This window comes from Lepidochelys kempii, chromosome 1 (genome assembly GCF_965140285.1).
Source record: "Lepidochelys kempii isolate rLepKem1 chromosome 1, rLepKem1.hap1, whole genome shotgun sequence".
Lineage (NCBI taxonomy): Eukaryota > Metazoa > Chordata > Testudines > Cheloniidae > Lepidochelys > Lepidochelys kempii.
In genome coordinates, this window is record NC_136380.1 from 244526036 (window position 1) to 244542042 (window position 16007).

Genomic DNA, 16007 nt, shown 5'->3' on the forward strand with positions numbered 1-16007 from the left:
CAGTCACAATTCCAGAAAGTAATTTAATTAAAAGAAATAATCCTAACCGGAGGTAAAATTACTGTATTAAGAACTTTAAGTTTCAGTCAATGGTGAGAACTGTTTTAAAACAAAGTTTGCAATTGATCACATAAGCTATGGGGAAAAAAATGTAGAAAGAACCTGATGTGTGCCAAAGTGACTCTTTTGGCATTCTGCCAAAGACAATTCATGTCAAACCATGAGTAAATTCACATTTTTCTAATTCAGTTTTAAGACTATTTCAGCTAATAGGGCGGGTTGCGGGCTTCTCCCCCTTGAGCTGGACAACCTAGAGCTTCCCCCCTACGTTGGCTCCTTATGTGCTTGTGAGGGTTGCATTTCCCTGGGGGGGCTGCCCCCGTGGGTTGAAGTAGCGGGGATTTCCCTGGCTCCCCTGACTGCAGGGAGCTCCCCATCCCATTGCCCCCCCTTTACCGTCTACATTCTCCCAGTTGCTGAGGTGCTGCAGGTTGCAGCCCATGTCCTCGCAAATTAAATGTTTTATACATTGCTCCAGTAGCTTCGTATGTATCGAAGTCAGGCTGACTGGTCTATAGTTTCCAGGTTCCTCCTTTTTAAAAATGGGCACTGTCTTAACCTTTCTCCTGTCATCCATGAGTTTGTAAATATTATTGCCAGTGGCTCTGAGATTTCCGATCCTAATTCCTTTAGAACCCTGGGGTGAACAGCGTCAAGCCCCACTGATCTGAATTCATTCACATTGGTCAGAAGATCTCTGAGCTGTTCTTTACTTATTCCGACCTACATCCCTACCCCTTTGGTCCATGGTAACTTCGCTCGTCGTTGAGTCACATGTTATTTTTTGTGAGAAAACTGAAGCAAAGTAGGCATAGAGCAGCTCTGCCTTCCTGTCACCTTCCATTCCAGCTCACCTTCTCCATTGAGCAGTGGAACCACACCGTCTCTGGTCTTTGTCTGACATATCTGAAGAAGCCCTTGTTGTCTCTAACATTCCTTGCCAGCTGTAACTCCTTCTTTGCCTTGGCTTTCCTGATTTTGTCCCTACGTGCTCAAGCTATTCCCTTGTATACTTCCTTAGTGACATACAAGGGATGGAAGGAGGCATGTATCCCTTCTGGTTTTTAGGTAGCTAAAAAGCTCTTTGCGCAGCCACATTGGCCTTCTGTGGCTCTTATCTTTCCTCTGCATCGGAATAGCTTGAGGTTGAGCCTCCGGTATCACATCTTTTAGGAACTGCCAAGCCCCTTTGATTCCTTTTCTTCCTAATCGGTCTTTCCATTGGACCTTGCCTACTATTTCTCGAAGTTGGTTGAAGTCCGCCTCCCTGAAATCCAGTGTCTTTGTTTTGCTGCTGTCATGTCTCCCTTTCCATGAGTTTGCCTGAGAGGCAAAAACCCTTTGGATTCTCTCCCAGGCAAACTCCCTTTGTTTGCTTCTCTTCTGGTTGCTGCTCATTTGGTTGGTTGATTGATGTGTGAACCAGGTGAAGCTTTTTAGAAGGCTGCTGGCTTGAAGCAGTTGCCCCAGCTCAAAGCCTTACCAGGTTCATACTTCAATCAACTACTCAAGGCCCAGCTGGAACAAAGCTCTCCCAATTCACACTTTTCAAACAAACACTTAGCCCTGGTCTACACTAGGACTTTAGGTCGAATTTAGCAGGTGTAAACCTGCACCCGTCCACACGATGAAGCCCTTTATTTCGACTTAAAGGGCTCTTAAAATCGATTTCCTTACTCCACCCCTGACAAGTGTATTAGTGCTTAAATCGGCCTTGCCGGCTCGAATTTGGGGTACTGTGAACACAATTCGATGGTATTGGCCTCCGGGAGCTATCCCAGAGTGCTCCATTGTGACCGCTCTGGACAGCACTCTCAACTCAGATGCACTGGCCAGGTAGACAGGAAAAGAACCGCGAACTTTTGAATCTCGTTTCCTGTTTGGCCAGCGTGGCAAGCTGCAGGTGACCATGCAGAGCTCATCAGCACAGGTGACCATGATGGAGTCCCAGAATCGCAAAAGAGCTCCAGCATGGACCGAACGGGAGGTATGGGATCTGATCGCTGTTTGGGGAGAGGAATCCGTGCTATCAGAACTCCGTTCCAGTTTTCGAAATGCCAAAACCTTTGTCAAAATCTCCCAGGGCATGAAGGACAGAGGCCATAACAGGGACCCAAAGCAGTGCTGCATGAAACTTAAGGAGCTGAGGCAAGCCTACCAGAAAACCAGAGAGGCGAACGGCCGCTCTGGGTCAGAGCCCCAAACATGCCGCTTCTATGATGAGGGGGTTCAGCCACCACTACCCCAGCCGTGTTATTTGACTCCTTCAATGGAGATGGAGGCAACACGGAAGCAGGTTTTGGGGACGAAGAAGATGAGGAGGAGGAGGAGGAGGTTGTAGATAGCTCACAGCAAGCAAGCGGAGAAACCGGTTTTCCCGACAGCCAGGAACTGTTTCTCACCCTGGACCTGGAGCCAGTACCCCCTGAACCCACCCAAGGCTGCTTCCTGGACCCGGCAGGTGGAGAAGGGACCTCCGGTGAGTGTACCTTTTAAAATACTATACATGGTTTAAAAGCAAGCATGTGAAAGGATTACTTTGCCCTGGCATTCGCGGCTCTCCTGGATGTACTCCCAAAGCCTTTGCAAAAGGTTTCTGGGGAGGGCAGCCTTATTGCGTCCTTCATGGTAGGACACTTTACCACTCCAGGCCAGTAACACGTACTTGGGAATCATTGTACAACAAAGCATTGCAGTGTGTGTTTGCTGGCGTTCAAACAACATCCGTTCTTTATCTCTCTGTCTTATCCTCAGGAGAGTGAGATATAATTCATGGTCACCTGGTTGAAATAGAGTGCTTTTCTTCAGGGGACACTCAGAGGAGCCCGTTCCTGCTGGGCTGTTTGCCTGTGGCTAAACAGAAATGTTCCCTGCTGTTAGCCACGGGGAGCGGGGAGGGTTGAGGGGGTAGCCACGCAGTGGGGGGAGGCAAAATGTGACCTTGTAATGAAAGCACATGTACTATGTATGTAATGTTAACAGCAAGGTTTACCCTGAAAAAGTGTAGCCACTGTTTTATAAAATGTGTCTTTTTAAATACCGCTGTCCCTTTTTTTTCCTCCACCAGCTGCATGTGTTTCAATGATCACAGGATCTTCTCCTTCCCAGAGGCTAGTGAAGATTAGAAAGAAAAAAAAACGCACTCGAGATGAAATGTTCTCCGAGCTCATGCTGTCCTCCCGCACTGACAGAGCACAGACGAATGCGTGGAGGCAAATAATGTCAGAGTGCAGGAAAGCACAAAATGACCAGGAGGAGAGGTGGCGGGCTGGAGAGAGTAAGTGGCGGGCTGAAGAGCAGGCTGAAGTTCAAATGTGGCGGCAGCGTGATGAGAGGAGGCAGGATTCAATGCTGAGGCTGCTGGAGGACCAAACCAGTATGCTCCAGTGTATGGTTGAGCTGCAGCAAAGGCAGCTGGAGCACAGACTGCCACTACAGCCCCTGTGTAACCAACCGCCCTCCTCCCCAAGTTCCATAGCCTCCACACCCAGACGCCCAAGAACGCGGTGGGGGGGCCTCCGGCCAACCAGCCACTCCACCACAGAGGATTGCCCAAAAAAAAGAAAGCTGTCATTCAATAAATTTTAAAGTTGTAATTTTTAAAGTGCTGTGTGGCATTTTCCTTCCCTCCTCCACCACCCCTCCTGGGCTACCTTGGTAGTCATCCCCCTATTTGTGTGATGAATGAATAAAGAATGCATGAATGTGAAGCAACAATGACTTTATTGCCTCTGCAAGCGGTGATCGAAGGGAGGAGGGGCGGGTGGTTAGCTTACAGGGAAGTAGAGTGAACCAAGGGGCGGTGGGTTTCATCAAGGAGAAACAAACAGAACTTTCACACCGTAGCCTGGCCAGTCATGCAACTGGTTTTCAAAGCTTCTCTGATGCGTACCGCGCCCTCCTGTGCTCTTCTAACCGCCCTGGTGTCTGGCTGCGCGTAACCAGCAGCCAGGCGATTTGCCTCAACCTCCCACCCCGCCATAAACATCTCCCCCTTACTCTCACAGATATTGTGGAGCACACAGCAAGCAGTAATAACAGTGGGAATATTGGTTTCGCTGAGGTCTAAGCGAGTCAGTAAACTGCACCAGCGCGCCTTTAAACGTCCAAATGCACATTCTACCACCATTCTGCACTTGCTCAGCCTGTAGTTGAACAGCTCCTGACTACTGTCCAGGCTGCCTGTGTACGACTTCATGAGCCATGGCATTAAGGGGTAGGCTGGGTCCCCAAGGATACATATAGGCATTTCAACATCCCCAACAGTTATTTTCTGGTCTGGGAATAAAGTCCCTTCCTGCAGCTTTTGAAACAGACCAGAGTTCCTGAAGATGCGAGCGTCATGTACCTTTCCCGGCCATCCCACGTTGATGTTGGTGAAACGTCCCTTGTGATCCACCAGAGCTTGCAGCACTATTGAAAGGTACCCCTTGCGGTTTATGTACTCGGTGGCTTGGAGCTCCGGTGCCAAGATAGGGATATGGGTTCCATCTATGGCCCCACCACAGTTAGGGAATCCCATTGCAGCAAAGCCATCCACTATGACCTGCACATTTCCCAGGGTCACTACCCTTGATATTAGCAGATCTTTGATTGCGTGGGCTACTTGCATCACAGCAGCCCCAACAGTAGATTTGCCCACTCCAAATTGATTCCCAACTGACCGGTAGCTGTCTGGTGTTGCAAGCTTCCACAGGGCTATCGCCCCTCGCTTCTCAACTGTGAGGGCTGCTCTCATCTTGGTATTCATGCGCTTCAGGGCAGGGGAAAGCAAGTCACAAAGTTCCATGAAAGTGCCCTTACGCATGCGAAAGTTTCGCAGCCACTGGGAATCGTCCCAGACCTGCAACACGATGCGGTCCCACCAGTCTGTGCTTGTTTCCCGAGCCCAGAATCGGCCTTCCACAGCATGAACCTGCCCATTAGCACCATGATGCGTGCATTGGCAGGGCCCATGCTTTCAGAGAAATGTGTGTCCATGTCCTGATCACTCACGTGACCGCGCTGACGTCGCCTCCTCGCCCGGTATCGCTTTGCCAGGTTCTGATGCTGCATATACTGCTGGATAATGCGTGTGGTGTTGAATGTGCTCCTAATTGCCAAAGTGAGCTGAGCAGCCTCCATGCTTGCCTTGGTATGGCGTCCGCACAGAAAAAAGGGGAGGAAGGATTGTCTGCCGTTGCTCTGACGGAGGGAGGGGCGACTGATGACACGGCTTACAGGGTTGGCTTCAGGGAGCTAAAATCAACAAAGGGGGTGTTTTTACATCAAGGAGTATTTCAGGCAGGACTTCACGGAGGGTTCCAATAAGAAATGGTGCACCTAAGTTATTGTTCTTATTGGAACAAGGAGGTTAGCCTGGCCTCTGATTGATACATGGCTAGATTTACCTCGCTGCACCTTCCCTGTGAGTGACTGCAGTGTGACCTAGAGGAATGAGTCCCCTAGACGGGGGAGAGGCAAATGAGTACAAAACAAATCTGGTCTATTTCTTGTTTTGATCGGACAGGACGATGACGGCTACCAGTCGTATTGCACCGTCTGCTGCCACAAGGCAAGGGGTTGCTGCTACTGTGTAGCAATGCCGTACCGCGTCTGCCAGCACCCAGGAGACATACGGTGATGGTTACCTGAGCAGGCTCCATGCTTGCCGTGGTATGGTGTCTGCACAGGTAACTCAGGAAAAAAGGCGCGAAATGGTTGTATGCCCTTGCTTTCACGGAGGGAGGGAGGGAATGGGGGCCTGACGATATGTACCCAGAACCACCCGCGACAATGTTTTAGCCCCATCAGGCATTGGGATCTCAACCCAGAATTCCAATTGGCAGCGGAGACTGCGGGAACTGTGGGATAGCTATCCACAGTGCAACGCTCCGGAAGTCGACGCTTGCCTCGGTACTGTGGAAGCGCTCCGCCGAGTTAACGCACTTAATGCACTTAGAGCATTTTCTGTGGGGACACACACACTCGAATATATAAAACCTATTTCTAAAAAACCGACTTCTATAAATTCGACCTTATTCCGTAGCGTAGACATACCCATACACAAGAACAGTCCCTGCAATGAGCACCAGTCCAACAGTAGTCAAACAATGGTCTCAGAGACAGACACTCAGATAATCACCCCGCCAGCTCACAACACAGCCCCGCTAATGCAGAATGAAAGAGTTTGGCTTGGAGACAAAAGAACATACAAGAGAATATAAGGAACCGAGCAGACAGATTCAAAAGGCAGACTAGACAAGATAAGAGCAAATATATAAAGGCAAAATGTATGGAACTTGAGAGTTCTAAAGACTAATAATATAAAACACAATAGTCAGACTTCTTACAAAAAGCTTTTCCCCACGATCAAACATAATAAAAGAATGAAATGGGCTGACTTAAATGCAAAAGTATGAGGAGCACAGGAGACAGGAGCTGATGAGGATTGGAAAGTAGGGAGGCACAGAGACTGGCTGTGGTGACAGGAGCAGAAGGGTCTATAACCAGAAGAGCAGCACGCTTCTCTACAGAACCTGGAACTGAACTTTGGATTCCTGAGTCTCCATAGTCGCTGGGTGTCTAGCAAATAGCGGTGAATTCCACCACAGAGTATATGGCGTATCCATCTCTACTGGCTGGTCCACATAGAGGAGAACCCAAGCTACTACCACGACTGTTAGTTCAGTGGTAGAGGACTCTGCTGTGGATCAAAAGCTCTCAACCCTGCTGATGACCTATGTGGTACCATATTGACTCCCACATGATGGAAAAATCTGTTTTTTTTTCCCCTTCTGTTTGTTTTTTACAACAAGAAGTAGGAAGTTACACACAAAAGTCTGCACTACAAGAAGATTAAGATTTCACAGTCATAGATTAAAAGATTAGGGAATGCCAGGATTAAGGTTGCCTATGCACTCTTATTTGTTCCCCTTGTGATACAGGCTTTAGTTACATGATCACCTTTTTTCCCCACAAGACCCTGGCCTTATTCTGTGCACTGGACTGATGATGCCCAAGGAATAACTTATTCACTGCATAACCTGACTTATCTGCAAGCCCCCTGCCTCATTTGTTGAGGAAGTTGGAAGATGTGTAGTGAATGAAGCAGGGGACTGCAGGAAGAGAAAGGACAGTCTCATGGTTAAGCAGTGGAATGCTGCTCTGGATAACTGGATTCTATCCCTGCCTCTGCCACAGAGATCCTGTGTGATGCTGGGCAAGTCACTTAACCCCACCCCCACCCCAAACTTGCCACCAGTGGTTACAGTATGTTCTAACTACCCAATTTAAGACACGTGGGGCCCAATTTAATGAATCGCATTAATGAAACTGAAGTTAATTGAAGCTCTGCTTTGAACATACAATGTGCTATAAAAATGCTAACAACTTTAATAATCAAACACTAGATATCTCCAGCTGGGCACCCAAAATTAGTGGATATTATTGATGATTTTATCCTTAATCTTTCTGTGCCTAACTTCAACATCTCCAAAATGGGGATATTGAGACCACCTCCCCATCAGGTAAATTGTAAAAATAAATGTAATAATGTTTGTGAAACAATCAGTTGCTACAACGAGAAGTGCCATAAAAAGCTCCTGAGAAAAAGCCCATGTGTTCAGTGCATGGTTTGGCTGGTGTGCAGTAAATAATGGATGACGCACATTTAAAATGAAGATACCTAATCAATGGAGCGCCATCGATCCAGCACGCTGAACGAGGAAAGGGTCCTGTAGAAAGAAATAGTATGCAATCATATAACTATAGAGTGTATCACAATGCATATGCACAAGGGGCCCAAACTCCGGTTGCTTGGGTGTGTGTGTGTGTGTGTGTGTTATATATATATACACTCACCCACATTGTATATGCTGTACATTAAAGTGTCCACATATCAGCAAAACAAGTAATCCAAAATACTTTGTGTTTGTGTTTAATGTGAATGAGTTAAATTTCTTAAGTAACAGGTTCTTATTACCTGAAATTTTTAAAAATTTAAAATTAAATAATAGTTAAACAATAATAAAATTTAAAATTAACTGGCTTTTGCAATTCATTGCCTTAAAAGGAAATAAAAGAAAAAGGGAAATGTACAAAGCAGAACTGTACCACTCCATACCTCAGCACTGAGGGATCAACTAGATGACCTCGGGGTCCCTCCCAGCCCTATATTTCTAGGATACTATGAACTGCAGGACTCAAAACACCCAATCTTTGGGACTCTTGGGTCAAACTATTTCGATCTGTGCACAATGCTATAGGTTTTGAAGTTCACACTGTAGGGGAGAAAAAAAACAAAAGACTTCATTTCACAACTAGCGCCGCTGGCAATAATCCAGCTAAAAACGTTGGTGATGAAGCATTTTAACTGCTCATGCATAAAAGCCAAATTTTATTTATTTTGTAAATACCAACATTGCCAAATGACTACTCCTCAGTGAGGACTAGACACACATGAACTTTTAGAGTAGGGTTTTAATATAAAATATTCACCCGTTTTTTCACGTGTGCAATTTTAATCCCCTAGCCATTAAAGTTGAGCAGTTTGAGTGACGTTCACAAGAAGGCATAAATTATTTTTATAGACCATGCTAGGCAAGTTCAAACAAAAGGTTTCTGTCTCAAGGAGCTTGCAATCTAAATAAAAAGAAATACTTTGCCCTTCCTGGCTTAACTTTAACATATCTTAATTTTGAATTTTATTCCAAATTTCAGAAAAGATTAATCTCTGTGCTGGAGAAGTATTACAAATTTTGGCTGGAAATGAGATTTTTTTTTGGAGATGGTTATGAATAATTGAACAGTGTTATACTGTAAATTGGAATATTAGCTTTTGTGTTTGCCACCTTACTGCACTATATTATAAAATTCTGACTTTATTTTTTTCTTCAGAGGAATCATTCAAATTTATCCCTGATGTAATTCCACTGAAGTTACTGAAGATACACTCAACAAAATGTGGGTACCTGATTTTTCCCCAAGCTTCCTTGACACCAATGACATTTTATAATCACAATCTACCATTGACTCACTGCAGATAGGACAAGCATCTTTTATAAAACTATAGGAGTGCACTCTGCCCCCAGAAGGGAAACCTCACGCACATCAAGTGATATCTATCTGTTGGCTGATTGGGCACAGTGAATCAACGCCAAGGGGAGCTTTGCTAAGTTCTCCTGTTCTGAGGCTGGCAATACTCCTGGTGATTTGAGGTCTGAATAGGGAAAGGTTGGAGGTCATACAGGAGGAGATGATGGTCTCCATATAGGTTCAGAAGACATCAAATCCTAGACTTCAGGAGACTGTCACTGAGAGGCTTTGGCAGATGGTAGCTCTGTATATGCTGGAGAGACCAAGAATTAGAGATTGGAGGCATAAACAAGAAGGAAAAATGATAATACTTCCCCTGTCCCCAACGAAAGTGCACTAACATGGTGTTCTAGACTCATTTCCCCCAAAGTGTTCTAATTGCATAGCAGTTTCACTCTCTTACACAAGAGAGGGTTGGATTTGGGCCTTTGCAGCAGGTCAGTGTCCTGCTACAGGAGGGCGTATGAAGTGGAACAAGACTCAGAGTTCTGAAGATATCCGTGCAAGCAGATCATGTTGCCAAGTGGCTCCTGTAGCTTTCTGGGGCTCTCAGTCTTGTCCCCCAGACAGACCCATTCAACCTTTAGTGTCTGATCATCAAGTGGAGACTATTGCAGCATAGACTGCAAAAGCCTAGGATTTTGGGACTGAATGAGAGTATTGCTCCCAGCTTGAGGCAGAGGGCATAAACGAGGGGAAGGAGATCATAATTAAAAAGGCAGTTCTGAAACGAAGCGACCTCACTTCATTATTTCTACGTGTGAAGCCCTGTATTTCATTCATATCGCTATATTTTTAAATTAGTATTTTTATTGGACCCTAAGACCTGCAGACATCAGTGGAGGCAAGATGATAGCTCTGGCGTGAGGCCAATGCAGTAGAAAGGCCCTTGTTGGGAAGCCAAAGTAATACTGACAAGCAGAGAGCTAGAATTTATGAGGTCCTGATTGCTAAAAGCATATGTTTGGGATATAAAAAAAAGTAACAATTATGCCACCCACACTGTTTATTCTTTTCTTATGTGTGGAGCTCGGAGCTTGTGTGTTCAAACATAAAACCATCGGAACTATTTTTAGTTGGATTTATAGCATCTCTGGATTGACATTTAGTAGCATAGTTTGCAGTGGAGCTTGTCCATTATCCAGCAAGCCCCTGACCCCCATTTGTTCTCAGACATGGTTATTTATAATTCAAAAGGTCTCTTAGTTACTGTACATTCACAGGGAGGTTTCTATGTGCACAGCTGTGAAAGAGTCAATCGGTTTAATTTTTTTTAGTGTGATTTAATCTCTTTGGAGACATCAGTGAAGAGCTGTGAGAGTCTGTGTTCTGGGGAAGATGAGAGAAATGTTTCAGAGAGCCAGCCTTGGGGTTTGCAGTTAGCTCCTTGCCTCTGAACATCTCAGAGAAGCCCAATTTAAAGTTAATGGTAATAGCTAAAGGCCTAGGTGGCAGAATGCTTAGACCTTCGCATCTGGAGACCTGGCAAGGAAATCTTATCCCCGTTCTTGCCCCTTGATATCAAGTAAAACGTCTGGAACAGCATAAAGGATCTCAAAGCCCCATATTCGGCAGGAAGAGTATTCCCTTGGTGAAGGCTCTATGGAAGACAGTCCTTCGGGGGGTGAGGCAGAGGGTGGGAGGGGTATGTCAAGACAGGGATGCGTGCGTGCAGCACTGTGGAGATTCCAGGAAGCTCAGCATCCCATAGGGCTGTCCAGGGAGGGTGTTGTAACTTAGACAGACCCTCTCCAGAACTGCAAGTTCTGTGTAGGCTATGGCTACACCGGAGCAGGAGGTGTAATTTCCAGCTCAAGGAGATATGCCAATGCTTGCTCGGATTGAGCAAAGACATCAAAAGTGGAGTGTAGCAGTGGGAGCCCAAGCAGCAGGAGGAATAGTTGTCCCAGTATGTAACTATGGTCCCAGACAGAACCATACTCAGGACAGCTAACAGCTCCCACTGCTTTGGGCCACTGTGGCTACACTTCTATTGTTAGCATGCTAACTCAATCAGTGCAGGGATGGATTAAAAATTCTCCAGGTCCTGAGCACCGAATATCCAGAAACAACCCACCCGCCAGTTAAAAGAAATACTTAAAACTTTCCCAATATGATTAAAAACCATGCCATTTAAATAATTAACTGAATAAGGGAATACCTCACGCATACACGCGCACATACACCATAGCCAGACATTAAGAATTAGGTTTAGCGAGCAATTAATATTTACAACTAATAGGGTTCCACAGAAACACTGCCCACTCGATACAGTGTGTCTGCTTAGGCACTAGATACCTTAGTAATTCCAAGCAAGCACTGATAAAGGGGGGGGAATGAATATGTTACAGCGGAGCAGAAAAAGAGTTACCTTTTTTTCGTAACTGGTGTTCTTTGAGATGTGTTGCTCCTGTCCATTCCATTGTAGGTGTGTGTGCTCGCCACATGCAGCGGTGCTGGAAGTTTTTCCCTCATTGGTATCCGTAGGGGACTGGGTCTGGCACCCTCTGGAGTGATGGGTGTATACCACAGTACAAGGGGCGTTGCCGGCTCCCCCCACCCTCAGTTCCTTCTTGCCGTAAATTCCAACAGTGGGGAAGGAGGGCGGGTCATGGAATGGACGTGAGCAACACATCTCGAAGAACACCAGTTACAAAAAAAGGTAACTGTCTTTTCTTCTTTGAGTGCTTGTTCATCTCCATTCCATTGTAGGTTTCAGAGTAACAACCGTGTTAGTCTGTATTCGCAAAAAGAAAAGGAGTACTTGTGGCACCTTAGAGACTAACCAATTTATTTGAGCATAAGCTTTCGTGAGCTACAGCTCACTTCATCGGATGCATACTGTGGAAACTGCAGAAGACATTATATACACAGAGACCATGAAACAATACCTCTTCCCACCCCACTCTCCTGCTGGTAATAGCTTATCTAAAGTGTTCACTCTCCTTATAATGTGTATGATAATTAAGTTGGGCCATTTCCAGCACAAATCCAGGTTTTCTCCCCCTCCCCCTCCCCCCCCCCCCCCCCACACACAGACTCACTCTCCTGCTGGTAATAGCCCATCCAAAGTGACCACTCTCTTTACATGTGCATGATAATCAAGGTGGGCGATTTCCAGCACAAATCCAAGTATAACCGGAACGTCTGGGCGTGGGGCAGGGTAGGAAAAAACAAGGGGAAAATAGGCTACCTTGCATAATGACTTAGCCACTCCCAGTCTCTATTTAAGCCTAAATTAATAGTATCCAATTTGCAAATGAATTCCAATTCAGCAGTTTCTCGCTGGAGTCTGGATTTGAAGTTTTTTTGTTTTAAGATAGCGACCTTCATGTCTGTAATTGCGTGACCAGAGAGATTGAAATGTTCTCCGACTGGTTTATGAATGTTATAATTCTTGACATCTGATTTGTGTCCATTTATTCTTTTACGTAGAGACTGTCCAGTTTGACCAATGTACATGGCAGAGGGGCATTGCTGGCACATGATGGCATATATCACATTGGTGGATGTGCAGGTGAACGACCCCTCGCCCCAAACGTTCTGGTTAAACTTGGATTTGTGCTGGAAATGGCCCACCTCGATTATCATGCACATTGTAGGGAGAGTGCTCACTTTGGATGAACTATTACCAGCAGGAGAGTGAGTTTGTGTGTGTGGTTTTTGGAAAAAAGGGCGGGGAGGGTGAGAAAACCTGGATTTGCGCTGGAAATGGCCCAACTTGATTATCATACGCATTGTAAGGAGAGTGGTCACTTTAGATAAGCTATTACCAGCAGGAGAGTGGGGTGGGAAGAGGTATTGTTTCATGGTCTCTGTGTATATAATGTCTTCTGCAGTTTCCACAGTATGCATCCGATGAAGTGAGCTGTAGCTCACGAAAGCTTATGCTCAAATAAATTGGTTAGTCTCTAAGGTGCCACAAGTCCTCCTTTTCTTTTTCCATTATAGGTGACTCCCAAGCTGTACCATCTGAGGCGGGTAGGAGTTCGTGGACGTGTCGATTGCAACACAGCTCTGCCAAACACAGCGTCATCTCTTGCTTGCTGGGTGATGGCGTAGTGCGTCGTGAATGTGTGTACTGAAGACCACGTCGCGGCCCTGCAGATGTCCTAGATAGGGACATGTGCCAAGAATGCCACCGAGGATGCTTGAGGCCTAGTCAAGTGGGCCTTCACTATAGGTGGCAGCTCGGCCTGAGCTAGCTCATAGCAGGTCCGGATGCAGGTGATGATCCGCCTTGATGGGGACCGTTGGAAGGGTCCCAAGGCAGGTTTTCCCCTAGCGTGAGGCACCTGCATGGCTGGTACGAGCAGCACTGGTAGGGACAGAACGTCCTTTGCTGCCTGAAAGGCCTCTGGTGTGGACGGCACTGCTAGGTGCTGAATGCCTCTGCCACTTTCCAGGGTAGCAGGCAGGTCCTGGAGTGGGCTAGCCTGCTCAGCAGGAGCTGGGGCCCGACCTCCGTCCGGAGGTGAAGAGCTGCCCCTCATGGGTCTTTGTTCTCCTCCAGCCCTCTCCTTCCCTTTATGGGACGCAGGAGAATGGCCCCTCCTGGCCTTTCTTTGATTTCTAATTGGTACAGAGAAGGGGGTTTGACGCTGGTCCATCTCAGCAAATAAATAGACACATAGATCATAGAATATCAAGGTTGGAAGGGACCTCAGGAGGTCATCTAGTCCAACCCCCTGCTCAAAGCCAGGAATTACATTTTTCACAAATCCCCAATTTTTGCCCCATATCCTAAACGGCCCCCTCAAGGATTGAACTCACAACCCTGGGTTTAAGCAGGCCAATGCTCAAACCACTGAGCTATCCCTCCCCCGCTATTGCTACATCAGTGTGAAAGAAAGTATTAACTCTGAATTTGTGAAAAATGTAATTCCTGGCTATTTTTGCAAGTAGATTTTTTTAAAGCAATATGAAAAGAGACTACAAATGAGATTAATGTGGCATGTGCCATAAGAGGGGGAAAAAAAACCCCCTAACCAATAACATTAATATTGAAAATGATTTAGGAGTTTAAAAGTATACAGTACCACATTCCGCATGTTCGGAAAAGCTTCTGCTTGTAATTTCTCCAAATATATAGAACTGTTCCTTGGGTATATATCTAGCAGAGCTAACCAAAATTAAGAACCGTGTATATGATCTAAAACATAATGAGAAATTGATCTCATTATTTCAAATGGACACTTTCTTAATGCCCATATCACCACATATTTAAATTCCATGGGGGATTTTCTGAATTGCTGTTCCCAAAATCTGGTCAGGTAATGGCTGGTCAGTTGGCTGCGATCCTTGGAACACTAAATAGGGTTAAGGACCCCTACTGCAGACACCCACAGACAATCTTGAAGAAAGGATACAATAGGATTGAATACCCTTTGCAAACACTAGTGCTAATAGTTCAGCTACAGTCTAGAGTAAGTTTGTTAAATGTTTTTGAGGAAAGAGTCACATCTATTACCTAGTAGACAGTGTGTGACCGGGAGGAGTGTACGGAAAGGGGAACCCAATTAGGAGGCTGAGTCAAGAAGAGGCTGGAGCACCTCCTGAAGTGACAGAGGGGCTCCAGAGAGAGAGATGGAGCACAAAGGCAGGAAGGGGAATCAACCATGCAGAGCTAATACCCAAAACAACCAGGAGGAGGCAACATCTCTGGTAAGTAGAGCCCCTCTCTCACTCCAGGAGCTGCTCCAGCCTCTTCTTGACTCAGCCCTCTAATTGGGTTCCCCTTCGCCCGTGGCTTCTGTCTTTTCTATCCACATGTCACCAGGCAGTCCACATACCCACTGCCCTGATCCTGGCACTCCAACAAGTAACTCAGGAAGTCTGCCCCTCAAACAGTACCACTCTGCAATGGTTGGTAGGAGAACCCAGGCCCACCCTCTACTCTGGGTTCCATTCTAGGGCCCTTTAGTGAACAGGTAAGGTGTGCATCTCCACAACCTTATTACTCTTCCCCATGACTCCTTCCTACGAGGCTTCTTCTCCCTTGCCTCATGGAGGGGGACTGCAGGCTTCCTTCCTGCTGCCTTCATACTGTTGCCAACCTCCTGGCTTTGTAGAAGCACCACCTGTTCCCTCACAGGAGAGCCCCCTTCTAATTATATTCCTCCAGCTTAAGTCTCCCCCTTTGCAGCCTAATTGGTTGATTGGGCCCAATTCAGCCCTCTCAGAGTCAGCTTGGAAAGTACACCCCAACACAGCCAGCCAAATTTTGACTTGCTCTCTCACTTGTCAGGCTGTCAAATTCAGTCTCCAGAGCAAGACTGCACATTGACTCAGCTGATCCTGTCTTAAAAGGCAAATGAGTATGTCTGCAGACAGCATCCCAATTAGATGCATGGACCAGGGATGTCTCTGCCAGTCCAAAGCAAAAGATATATTTAGATCTACCTTCCTTTATAAATTATTTTGTTTTCACCAGTAATGGCATTAGAGGATAATATATATATTAAGCAGGCAACTTGCCCACATGCTCAGGGTTTAGCTGATTGCCATATTTGGAGTTGGGAACAAATTTTCCCCCAGGGCAGATTGGCAGAGGCCCTGTGGTTTTTTGCCTTCCTCTGCAGCGTGGGGCACGGGTCACTTGCTCGAAGATTCTCTGCACCTTGAAGTCTTTAAACCACGATTTGAGGACTTCAATAGCTCAGACATAGTTTAGGGGTTTGTTACAGGAGTTGGTGGGTGAGATTCCGTGGCCTGCGTTGTGCAGGTCAGACTAGACGATCATAATGGTCCCTTCTGACCTTAAAGTCTATGATTCTAACTGAACCAGTCTATATATTCTCTCTATATCTAAGGCTTTCTGATCTTTTCCTGGAATAGGGTCTCCGGACCTTTGCTGTTTTTGTAAATGACAA